This window comes from Macrobrachium rosenbergii, chromosome 44 (genome assembly GCF_040412425.1).
Source record: "Macrobrachium rosenbergii isolate ZJJX-2024 chromosome 44, ASM4041242v1, whole genome shotgun sequence".
NCBI lineage: Eukaryota > Metazoa > Arthropoda > Malacostraca > Decapoda > Palaemonidae > Macrobrachium > Macrobrachium rosenbergii.
In genome coordinates this window covers 19,580,504-19,593,003 of record NC_089784.1, presented here as the reverse complement: position 1 = coordinate 19,593,003, position 12,500 = coordinate 19,580,504, and the positions used below count along the sequence as shown (strand labels likewise).

General features: G+C 34.7%; 1 protein-coding gene across 2 annotated transcripts in view; it reads right to left on the bottom strand.

The window, feature by feature from the left end:
- The window catches only part of LOC136829387 (endothelin-converting enzyme homolog), a 620,087-nt gene extending 611,844 nt beyond the window's left edge, over positions 1-8,243 (bottom strand). The window contains exon 1 of one of the 2 annotated variants that reach the window (XM_067087871.1): positions 7,890-8,243. The gene's annotated coding sequence lies outside the window, so the exon portion shown is untranslated. The remainder of the gene's footprint in view (positions 1-7,889) is intronic. The other variant, XM_067087872.1, reaches the window with a different exon arrangement.
- Between the last annotated feature and the right edge of the window lie 4,257 nt (positions 8,244-12,500).

The following is a 12,500-nucleotide window of genomic DNA, read 5'->3' as shown; positions in this document are numbered from 1 at the left end:
AGCATCAGTAGTTTTTAAGATCTGAGGGCGAACAGAAAAAAGTAAGGACGGAAAGACAAGTGGCCATCTCAATAGTTTGTTTTTACAGAAAACTAAAACCGAGCATTTCTTATAAGTTAAACATGGCATGTTACAACCGTAGAGTTTTTCACGCGTCAACTATTTCATCAGTTTATAAGATTTCCTGACACAACTGCTCAAACAACTGACTGATTGAAGATCAGGTACATCCCATTCATCGGCAGTGGACTAATACACAATCGTATATCTTGGCTAGATCCATCTGTCACATTCCTGGCATTCCTAAATCGGGATTAACTGAATTTACATAAGATCGCCTCTGAATCAACCTGATCTGTTCCAAGAGTAGAGCTTCGCAATAATAATAATAATAATAATAATAATAATAATAATAATAATATTATTATTATTATTATTATTATTATTATTATTATTATTATTATTATTATTCTTTCTGAATCAACCTGTTCTATGCCGGGTTGATAGCTTCGTAATAATAATAATAATAATAATAATAATAATAATAATAATAATAATAATAATAATAATAATAATAATTATTATTATTATTATTATTATTATTATTATTATTATTATTATTATTATTATTATTATTATTATTCCTCTGAATCAACCTTATTATTATTATTATTATTATTATTATTATTACTTATGAGACACAGGGGACGCTTACTTAAAATCACACAGTGTAAGCTGAAGTAAAACCCCGAGACATTAAAGGCGTTTCGTCACCACTAAACCAACACCATAAACAGTCGCGACACAAAAGGTAGACGACGACACCCTTATCTGCGCAGAACACCGAACAGAACGAGCGCGTCCGAATAAAACGCAACCGAACCATTAGCAAACGACACCAAAGGAAAGTAGGACATCTTTCGAGGTTGTTGTCGAGGGGAGATGGCGCGGCAGAAGTTATGAGCTACGCGGGGAATGTTTTCCAAGCCTCGATTTTATATATATATAAAAAAAAAAAGTATTCAAGTCACCGGATATTTATGGCGCAATCTCTTTAAATCGAAAAGACAACATTTGTTTGTTTGGAGGGCGAATGGGTTTTTGTGTTTGAACACCTTATGGAAAATGAAAGCGAATCTTGTGATATCTCGGTAAAATTGGGAAAATGAGAAACAAGGTTTGTTTTTCTCAGTCAAAAAGTGCGTTATTGAAAACAGATCGTGCAGATAAATCTTAGAATAATCTACTAATTCATAAATGAATAAACAAACGAAAAACATCCTAAGAGATGTTTTAATTTTGAATAACAAGTAATGTACATAATACTACTTTCACATCCCTGCCCAGTGTTACCTATAGGGGCACACGTGAGATCGTGAGTATTTGCTTGGCAAACAAAGTTTTCTTTGTCATACCGAATACGTTACTGCATTTCTGTGCTTCAAGCTCTGAAATAATATATGGAAAGCAAAGAGCTCCCTTATTTTTCTACATGTACACCAGTGCCATCTTAACACATCATCAATTATGCACGGCTCTCTGTTAATGGGTCTTTTGATAAGTCTACAGTTTGAGGTGTAATTAATTTAAACACCATACAAACGATTCTTTTCCTCTTTCTGAAACTACTCATGAGATCAAATTATTTTTTAGCCTCTCTCTCTCTCTCTCTCTCTCTCTCTCTCTCTCTCTATATATATATATATATATATATATATATATATATATATATATATATATATATATATATATATATATAAAGTGTGTGTGTGCGTGCGCGCCTGTCTGTGCGTCTGTCCTGTTACATCATAATCCCTAAATTAGTTTCTGCTTGAATATTTCAATCATGAAAATAATAACTATGATAAATAAATAAATTTCAAAACTGGAGAAAAAAATATAAAAGGCACAGCAGAAAGTTTAATAAATCCTGTACAACTGCCATTTAAACAGAGAGAGAGAGAGAGAGAGAGAGAGAGAGAGAGAGAGAGAGAGAGAGAGAGAGAGGATGATTGTTACCTGCTATAAGAGTGAATATGGCAGTTCGTTGAAAATTAGATTATTTTAAATAAATTGGTTAATGGCTAGAGAATAACTAATAAAAGTGAGAATGAAATATTTCTGGGCTTTATAAAAAAAAAGTTCCAAATGTAAGAAAATAGGATAGACAGGAAATGAATTTGAATTAATAAAAATTAATTTTATCATTTAATCATTTGCATCATCTAAAATTGCATAAATGAGAGAAAATGAGTTAAATTGGAAGTGGAGCAAAAAGGTAATGAAGATATAATGAAGTATTGCACTACATGTCAAAAACAGTAAAAATTATAATTATGAAATAAATAGAGCATCCTATGGAGAGAGAGAGAGAGAGAGAGAGAGAGAGAGAGAGAGAGAGAGAGAGAGAGAGAGAGAGAGAGAATGACAGTGCTTCTACCTAGTTTGCAGTGGTTATGTAAATATGAGAGTCGGTTATGTTGTATATAACCAAATGTATTCTAAAATTTGAAGCTACTCGTGTTCCTCAAGGAACCACTCTCGAATGAGAACGCTCCTTAAATGTCAGATTTTTTTTTACTAAATTAATCAGAACTTCGGAAATGACTAGACCTTATTGCACTGAATACCAAAAGGGATTTGTTCCATGTATTCAGTCTGATGTGAAATGTTAATATTTAATATCAAACCAGAAACATTAATGTTTCGCTCCATTTTATTTCGTAATTTAATAACTTCATTATAATTTAAATATAGCTTTTTATTGACAGTTGATATGATCAGAAAATGACTCTATATAGTAGATGTAATTCACATCGACTCATAGGTGATAAAATCATTAAGCCTAATAATATGGTCTTGAATTACAATGACAAAAAATCGAATTCATTCATTCCTAAAACGTTTAGCCTAAATTGTCATATGTTTCCACCGTAACATTAGCTACAAAAAGGGATTGTTTCGCTTCCGTTTTACTTAACTCGAAGCTCCTTGCACTCTAGATCATAAATAACTGAAAATCGAAGAGAATGACTGAGCATGTTTCCTGTGGAGAGCTTTTTAAAGGCGTTGTTTATTCCATTAAAAATATTAGGGGTAATATAGATATTTTCTTCTTGATATTTTACATACGTAGAATTCAAGGCAAGCGCAAAAACGAAAATTGATATCCCCGTCATTTAACATTTTTTTTTATCTAAAACTAATACATTTAAGATGACAATCAGAATTTATATAATATTACTGCCTAATGAGTTCTAAAACTTACACATTAGGCAGAAGAAAAATAACTGGGTCAAAGAACTGAGCAAACCTGGAACAATCACAGATGGGGAAAGAAACAGATATAGACTAATCATAGAGAGAGAGAGAGAGAGAGAGAGAGAGAGAGAGAGAGAGAGAGAGAGAGAGAGAGAGAGAGAGAGAGAGATAGGATTTCGACTTAGTTTTCATTAGTTCTGTAATATACGATGGCAGGTTAAGCAGTATGAAATTAACACAGTTCCAAAGTTTGAGAATATTCCTTCCGGCCTAACTGCAGAATATTAATGAACACTGGGTTTCTTTGCTGATTAAATTCACTGTGCTTTTACATATCATCATGAACTACAAAAACTTATTTTAAAAGCCAGATAAAAACAGATCCTTTATCATTATTATTAGCTCTTATCAAAAACTTCTAATGTTGCAATCTGACTAAATAATGGTCTTTATAATAAATATAGTACTTTCAGTCTAAATTTAGACCTTTCAGACGTCGTAGACGTTCGCATGGTACAAACACTATTAATGGTCTTTGACGTTGTACGCCACAGCTACTAACTCCATTATAATTGAGCCAAGGTATTCACTGTCTCCTGGTATTGTTGGAGAATTGCTTCGGTTGGTAGCTGTAATTCAAAGTCACTCAAGAGCAAATAAATGTAACTATCGTACAAAACTCAGCTAAAGTTCAATTGCGTACCTTCGTTATAATACTATGGATGAAATTTTCAAATATTTTTTTATTCTTAAAGTCTTACATATCAAAATTACAGTTCCACGTTCTCTAAGATATAGCATTATTATTTTTTGCAGACTCTCTGGGTTATGTTTTTTGGTTCTTAGCGTCTTACAGATCGAAATTACAATTCCATATCCTCTAGAATATAACACTAATCATTTTTCCCAGACTGTCTGAACTGTAACAGTTAAAGAATAATTATCTATGAGGGCTATTCAGGTGATTTATCTGTTCCCTTTAATCGTTTATAACTTTTCATTGGCCCTTTAAAAGTGGGGAATTCGGTGACAATATGAAAATGGAAATGATACCTGCCTTCCTTTAGGCTTTTTTATGATCCAGTGTGATATATTATCAGTCAGGATTCATATGATCCTGAGTAATTACCATCATTTCCAAACCTTCTTAATTAGGATAAAAGAGATTTAAGGGAGTTTGTGCATTAATTGAAAGTCAGGTGACGACATGAGAAAGAAGTGTGTCATAATTGATGATGAGATTAGGAAAATAATTTCAGGTAACAGGGCATGATTAAGAACTGAGATATATGAAAACAGAGAGAGAGGGGCAGAGAGAGAGAGAGAGAGATGATTCTGTATGCTAAAAGAGGATGCCAGAAACCAAAAAATAAAAGTTTATAAGGTCTTTGAAGGTCTACAAAAAGAATATCTGAACACAATATATACGACCCAGAAACACGTATGCACACATACACGCATAGTATATATATATATATATATATATATATATATATATATATATATATATATATATATATATATATATATATATATATATATATGTGTATATATATATATATATATATATATATATATATATATATATATATATATATATATATATATATATATATATATATCTATTTTAGCTTCTCATTTTAATCATAGCCTGTCATCTTTCAATTATTTTTATTATCTTATTGCAATGTACAATTTTCCTTCCCCAGTCTTCTCTGATTTTCCACCTGTATTTTAACTTATGGCCTCTCTCTCTCTCTCTCTCTCTCTCTCTCTCTCTCTCTCTCTCTCTCTCTCTCTCTCTCTCTCTCTCTCTATATATATATATATATATATATATATATATATATATATATATATATATATATATATATAATCAATAGCTACAAACGTCCTTTAATATCAATTCACAGTAATATATATATATTAAGTCCAGAGAACCAGCGACGGAGAGAGAGTGACACGAGAGAGTATAAAGAATACCATCTCCCATCAGCCCAGTCCCAGGTGTTTTGCGTTTGGAGACGATATCCACCCACCTCTGCCATAAATCAAAATACAGGTAGAATTTTGGAGACGATGTGTAAGAGAGAGAGAGAGAGAGAGAGAGAGAGAGAGAGAGAGAGAGAGAGAGAGAGAGGAGAGAGGGAACATTGTCCCATAGCCATAAATAAGATAATAAAAATAATTGAGAGACATTGTACATAGCAATAAGACAATAGGCGATGATTAAAATAAGATGATAAATTAAGCGACCAGGGATGCAGAGAGACAGACAAACAGACAGACAAATAGACAGACAGACAGAGAACTCTTATCGTTGAAATAGTGTGTTACAAATTTCAAAAAAAAATATTGTTGCTCATCAAATAATGGAATATGAAATAAAAATTTCATAAGAAAGAAAAAGCTATAACTCCAAACATATAAAACCTCAATAAACGAGGGAAAATTGTATGAAAGATCGATGATAATGTTAAATCGGAAGAAAATGCTATAATCTTAGCACACACACACACACACACACACACAGAGAGAGAGAGAGAGAGAAAGAGAGAGAGAGAGAGAGAGAGAAATGCAGCAAGGCCAAAGGAATGGCGTATCATTACTGCTTATGTTCTACATGAGGAAAAAGACGATTAGGCGGAAAAACCGACTGAGAAGATTTAATATAATATGATAATGTAAGCTAGAATACACACTTCCCAAAAGAGCACTGATGAAAAAAATAAAATAAAATTTATCACATGGCAAATGAGAGAGAGTCTAATTAGTACAATTACGCATCGCTGGCACTTACACAAAGGCTGTACTTGAAGTCTAGAAGTTCACTGAATAACAACAACGGATACACGATCTCTCCAATATTGCATATTTACGTAATCCTGAACTAAAGGATGAAAAACTAAAGGAGGAACAACAGACACTTGCGCAAAAATGAATTAGGATGACTAGAGCCTCCAAAATCCAATTTATTTGAAGAAACACGGAAACTTTTGGAAAACATCCTGCGCCGTTAAATCCCCGTATTATCACCCAGGAAGGAAGCGGCTGTAATTTCCTTGGGCGGGCGTATGTCTGCTTACGCTTACACAGGTGCGTATGCTCGCGTGAGTGCGTACATACGCGCAGGAGCTTTTGCAGGATTATAACTGCTGACAGAGAAATTATTCGTTACGTAAATGACTAGTTGCCGGGCGCAGGTCATTTCATGTGTATGTCTTTGTTTAATATTCCCTTCGGAAAACACATATACATGAAATGCGTATAAATAAAAACACACGTGTATGTGTTTATATTTATACGTGCATACATACGTGTGTGTGTGCTTGTGTGTTTTTATTCACATACATACAAACATATATACATACATACATATACAAACAATATATATATACATGTATATGTGTGTATATATACATATGTATATGCGTGCGTGTGTGTGTGTGTGGGTGGGTGTTGCATGTATGTACTGCACACGATAAGTAAATTTTATCATACAAGAGGTGAAACACAATGGAATTTCCTCTTTAAACACAACTGTAATCAACCAACTGACTCAAGGTAAAGTTCACCCACACTCACATATAAGTTACTTGCCTGTCTGCTTAACTCTGCATTTAAGTAAAAGCATTCGCAAGCACACCCACCCACACACATGCACAGACACACATACATACATATATACATACGGTATATGTATATATATATATATATATATATATATATATATATATATATATATATATATATATATATATATATATATATATATAATATATATATATATATATAATTATATGTGGAGAGAGAGAGAGAGAGAGAGAGAGAGAGAGAGAGAGAGAGAGAGAGAGAGAGAGAGAGACGTAATAATATTCACGAAACAAGAAAATATTCATCACTTGAACAAAGATTTCTTCTGAGTATGTATCAAACATATGATAAAAAGATAAACTATTCCGATTTGAATTCACTCTGCCTAAACTTAACACATGAAGAAACTAACTATGAGATGAAACAAATGAAAACATTGAACAAGAGAACTGGGAAAATACACACAACTGAGCAATTTCCTTACCCGTAGTAAATCGACATTCATTATTTATATTCTGAGTTCAGCGTTTTCAGAAACAGCAAGAGGAACTTTTATCAGTTTCAGTTGAATGAAACGAAACTTCCATTCGGTTTGCTGGTCGTTTACTTATAAAAATATCGTCAAGTTTTGAAAAGTAACCGAATGAGCGGTTGGTAAAGTACGAAGAAACTAAACTGGACCGTAACAGATCACGATATGAATCAAATATATTGGGGGAAGATGGCTTATCACTTTTGCTTGAAGATGTAGGTCAATATTTTGAAATCCGCCCACACGAGATTCCACCTCACTGAAATCCGGATAAGTCCTGAAGTCAAAGACGTGATCACTAACTACAACAATACACGACTGAAATCTATATATCTTGGTAATAAGTAAACCGAAACGTCCATGTTGGGGGAACAGGAAACGAAGAAACAAACAAACCAGGAGAGAAATAAAATCACATTAAAAGAGCTTCCATCAAAACGCACAAGGTGTGACACGACGCATACACAGAAATCAGCACTTAGCAGAATCAGCAAGATCTTACCTTTCTCTCTTTCTTTATATTTGCTAACAAATGGGTGGGGAACAGTCGGGGGGCGTCCCCCTCCAAAGCACAGAAACCGCAGGAGGCGACGCTGAAGGAGGAACAGTTTTTGAGATAAAGACGGAAAGTTCGGTACAAGGCGTTGGTTTGGTTGAGCGATAAACGAGAGGACATCCAAAGTCGGCCTCGAGCGAAGAGACCTACGACAGACTGTGGCTACCTCCACACTGGGATGCTGCCTCGAACCTCTCTCTCTCTCTCTCTCTCTCTCTCTCTCTCTCTTCCTCTCCCTCTGACTCTTTCTCTCCCTCACTCTCTCTCCCCATCTCTCTATCACACTCTCACTCTGTCCCTCGTCTCTCTCTCTCTCTCTCTCTCTCTCTCTCTCTCTCTCTCTCTCTCTCTCTCTCTCTCCTATTGACGCTCCCACCACTGCGCGAGCAACAGACATCGTCCCAACACTTGCATCAACCCTGACTTTGGTTTTAGTCATTGAGTTTTAATGGAGGCCGAATCCTTTTCCTTTAAATAACTAATCGCTGGCGGAAAAGCAAATGAACGATATACAGTTCCTTCGTTTTATAAAACATCGGTCTCTGGGACGGGCGGGGGTTGCGTAAGCGGGTAGCCATGACACCCTCGGATATTTTTTCAACGGATGCGAACGAAACTAACCAAATGGATGATTGTTTGTATTATGAAGCTTTAGGTGTTCAGATGTACACTAATCAAAGAAGGGACGGACAAGAGCAACAGGAGAAGATTCGCGTTAAGTTTTGTGACGCAATCATTTTTTTTTTTAACTTATTAAGAATGAAAAAGGGTAGAATTTCACTCAGAGCATCTTGGAAGATCAGAGACGGGTAATTAATTTGTTGATGATTATGAGGATCCATCGCTTCATTAAAAATTTTTAACCCATCAAGTTTTGAAGCCCAAGATACAATTTTTCATCCGCAAACGATTTACATATAGAGTGAATTCCTTTACTTATAATGAAGTATTTACTTGTGATAAAGTAGTTTCGTTGCTAAGTTTCTTATTTATTCACCTGTTAGATGATGATGATGATGATGATTATTATTATTATTATTATTATTATTATTATTATTATTATTATTATTCAGAAGATGAACACTATTCACAAAGAAAAAGGCCACAGGGGCCATTGACTTGAAATTCAAGCTTCCAAAGAATATGGTGCGCATTAGAAAGAAGTAACAGAGGGTAAAAGGAAATACAGAAAGAAGAAATCGCTTACTAAAAAAAAAAAAAGAAAAACTAAATTAACAGATTAAAATAAAATAGATAAAAAAGAAAAAAGGAATTTTACGAAATTTAGGTTGTCAAGCCAAGCGCTGGGGCACTTTCAGGCCATCCAGAAAGTAATGGAAATGAAGAACAAGAACAAAAAAAGAAATAGTAATAGTCAAGAGAGGTTGAACAGCAAGACTGAAGAAAGGAAGCGGAAATGGAGGCAAGTTAAAAGGGTGGAGTTAGGGGCCGAGAGGACGCTGCAAACACTCTTCAGTAATGCTTGCAGTGCACCACGTGAGGTGCACTGGCCCCTAGGGAAAATAAACTAGTTGAAGGTCCCTCGTTATGCGATCAAGGTCTGGGGGTATAAATTTTTCCCTAAACACGAAACTGAAAAATTGTATTCGTTACTAACTATATCTCTTTGATGATTTGTTATGCCTTTTTTTTATATGTGGTACCATTTTATGACAAAATATCTCGTCGTTTTTTAATAGCCCCAAAAAACTGGATACCTGAATTTAAAGAAAAAAAAAACACTCCCCTTTTCCTTTCAAAGAGCAGGTCTGGAACCTAGTCTCATAAGCGTCATTAAGATACTAGACATTGTTTTGTTTACCTGTAACCAATATCTAAATGTGACGTGTTTCCGTTTTAATCTGTAACCTCAATAAAAACGGTAGCAGCATTAGACAGTGTCCAATAATCGTATTTGTGCAGATTTAAATTTGCATATAAAGTGCAAGCTGAATTTGTTCTTGCCTATAAATAAAGGAGTAAATTAATATATCGCTATAAATGCAAAACTGGATTCATTAACATATAGACACAGTCAACACACATAAATGGACACACACACACACACACACATATATATATATATATAATATATATATATATATATATATACATATATATATATATATATATATATATATATATATATATATATATATATATGTGTGTGTGTGTGTGTGTGTGTGTGTGTGTGAGCATATGTATGCGTAATTGATTAAACACATGTACCAGTACTGTAGAATTCCCTGTATTTTTGTATACTTTTCCCACTCAAACCCTTAGAATCCGATATAGGAAATGAAATACGGGAACCTTCCTTCACCTCAAATTTATAACGTAAACTCTGCTCTTTCTCACTTTGTTTCGAATCCTGGCGAGAAGGAAGTGTCTTAATTTCATTTACAATATCTAATTTCAAGGTTTTCAGAGAAAAACGTGTCAAAAATACTAATGAGTTGGGGAGACGTTGAGTTCATTAGGTGGCCGATGAAATTACATACACACACACACACACACACACAAACACATACTCGTAGATGGATAAGTAGATAGATAGATAGATGCATAGATAGACCCCTTCTCCTCTTTCCAAAAATCAGTCGAAAGGTAAATTGTTAAATATCTGGATGTTAAATGTGCATGAATATGGTGCAGTGAATGAGGTTGCATATGTGTTGAACTGCTTAAAAAAAATAGCGTTTATGACACTCGGTAAAACGAAAGTAAAGAACAGGTTATGCAGGACTGACAAAGACAATAATAACTGAGTTTAAATTATTTAATATTTGGATGTTAAATGTGAATGAATAAAGTGCAGAACTGAATTCAATATAGCATTTAAAACAAAGGCCAAGCACTGGGACCTAAGAGGTCATTCAGCGCTGAAACGGAAATTGAGAGTTAGAAGGTTGGAAAGGTGTAATAGGAGGAAAACCTCGCAGCTGCACTGTAAAACAATTGTTCGGAGAGGGTGGAAAGTAAGATGGAAGAAAGAGAATGTGAACGGAGGCACAGTAAAAGGAACGAAAGGGGTTGCAGCTAAGGAGCCGAAGGTACGCTGTTAAAGAATCTTGAGTAATGCCTACGGTGCACCGCATGAGGTGCACTAACGGCACTAACCCCCTACGGGGAATATAAGGTGCAGAAGAATGAGATTGTGTGCAGGCTGAACTGCTTAAAATCGTGGCGGTTATAACACTCAGCAAGACGAAAGTAAAGAACAGGGTATGCAGGACTGACGAAGGCAAATAGTGATTGAGTCTACTATAGTTAGGAGATGTACGGCATTACACTTTTAATGTCAGAAAGGCCGTGATGCAGGTGAAGTAATGCATATAGTCTGGGAATGGAAAAACATTCAAGTTATAGAGAAAATTTCTTAGAAAGTGTGAATCTGCCTGACTTTATGAGAACGAGAAAGGGTGGCTGTGCTAGGTGATTTACCCGAAAAGGAAGGTAACAGCGAAAAATGTGGCACAGGTAGCAAGTACCGAGTTCCTGGAGTGAGTGAAATTGGAGTTACGTAAAAATGTGTTGATCGCTGGAAGTAAACGGTTCCAAAAAATAAAATTGTTCATAATTAAGCTGTCAAGTAAAGTGTTAGCTAGATTATGTTAGTACTGCGTAGACGGAGAAGCAAGCTGATGGGTATAATGCTGTGAGGAGGATGACAGGAGGCATTTTGATCTTGTTAAATCAAAAGTACAAATATGCAGTTGGTTTAGCTGGAGAGGGAGAATTGAAAACGTGATTTCAAAAATTAATACAATAAATAAATGGTATGTTCAAAAATGGGTTAGGGTTAAAGAAACTAAAGTGGAAGGAGAATACGAGGAGTGTGCAAGATTCTAAGATGTGTTCATATTGGCAGCAGGGATTCTTTGTAGAAGTAGGAGGATCTGAGCAACAAGCAAAAGCACTAAGTATTGGCATGATTAAATCAGAAGATTAGTGAAGAATAAAACAAGATTGTTCGAAGTGCAGAAGAAGGACAAAACAGATGATTATATATTGTTACATATGATGATGAACGGGATAATTTTTAGCAGAGTGACTGTGAAAAGGGGATACTCTCATGTGTATAATTTAGCAGTAATTCTGGAAGGATTTATTTTTATGAGATAAAATTTGTTCTTTAGAGAGGTAAATAAAGAAAGAAATGTTAATGAGCAAATGGATCCTAGGATGAAATAACAGAGATGCCGCCTGTAGAGAATCCAGACTTCTGCTGACAGACTAAGTTTCATAAATATTGTGTAAGTAGGAGTATGAAACAGATGCAGTTCTAATGATGTCCAGATCTGAAAAGACTATTGCAAATTCGAAAATTATTGTAGAAGTGTCTGCAGAGGAGGAAAGGAGGCCAGTTAAGAGACCGAAAATGGAATTACAGGCAAGATGCTAAAATAGACTGAATGGGTAGACTGAATGGGTGACACGAGAATGCTATGTATAGGCTACCTGGATGATAAGCTCCGAAGGAATGGGTGAGAGGAAAAAACCGATTTATAATAAAAGGGTATAGGTAATGATGGTGACTGTAGAAACACAGGGAAG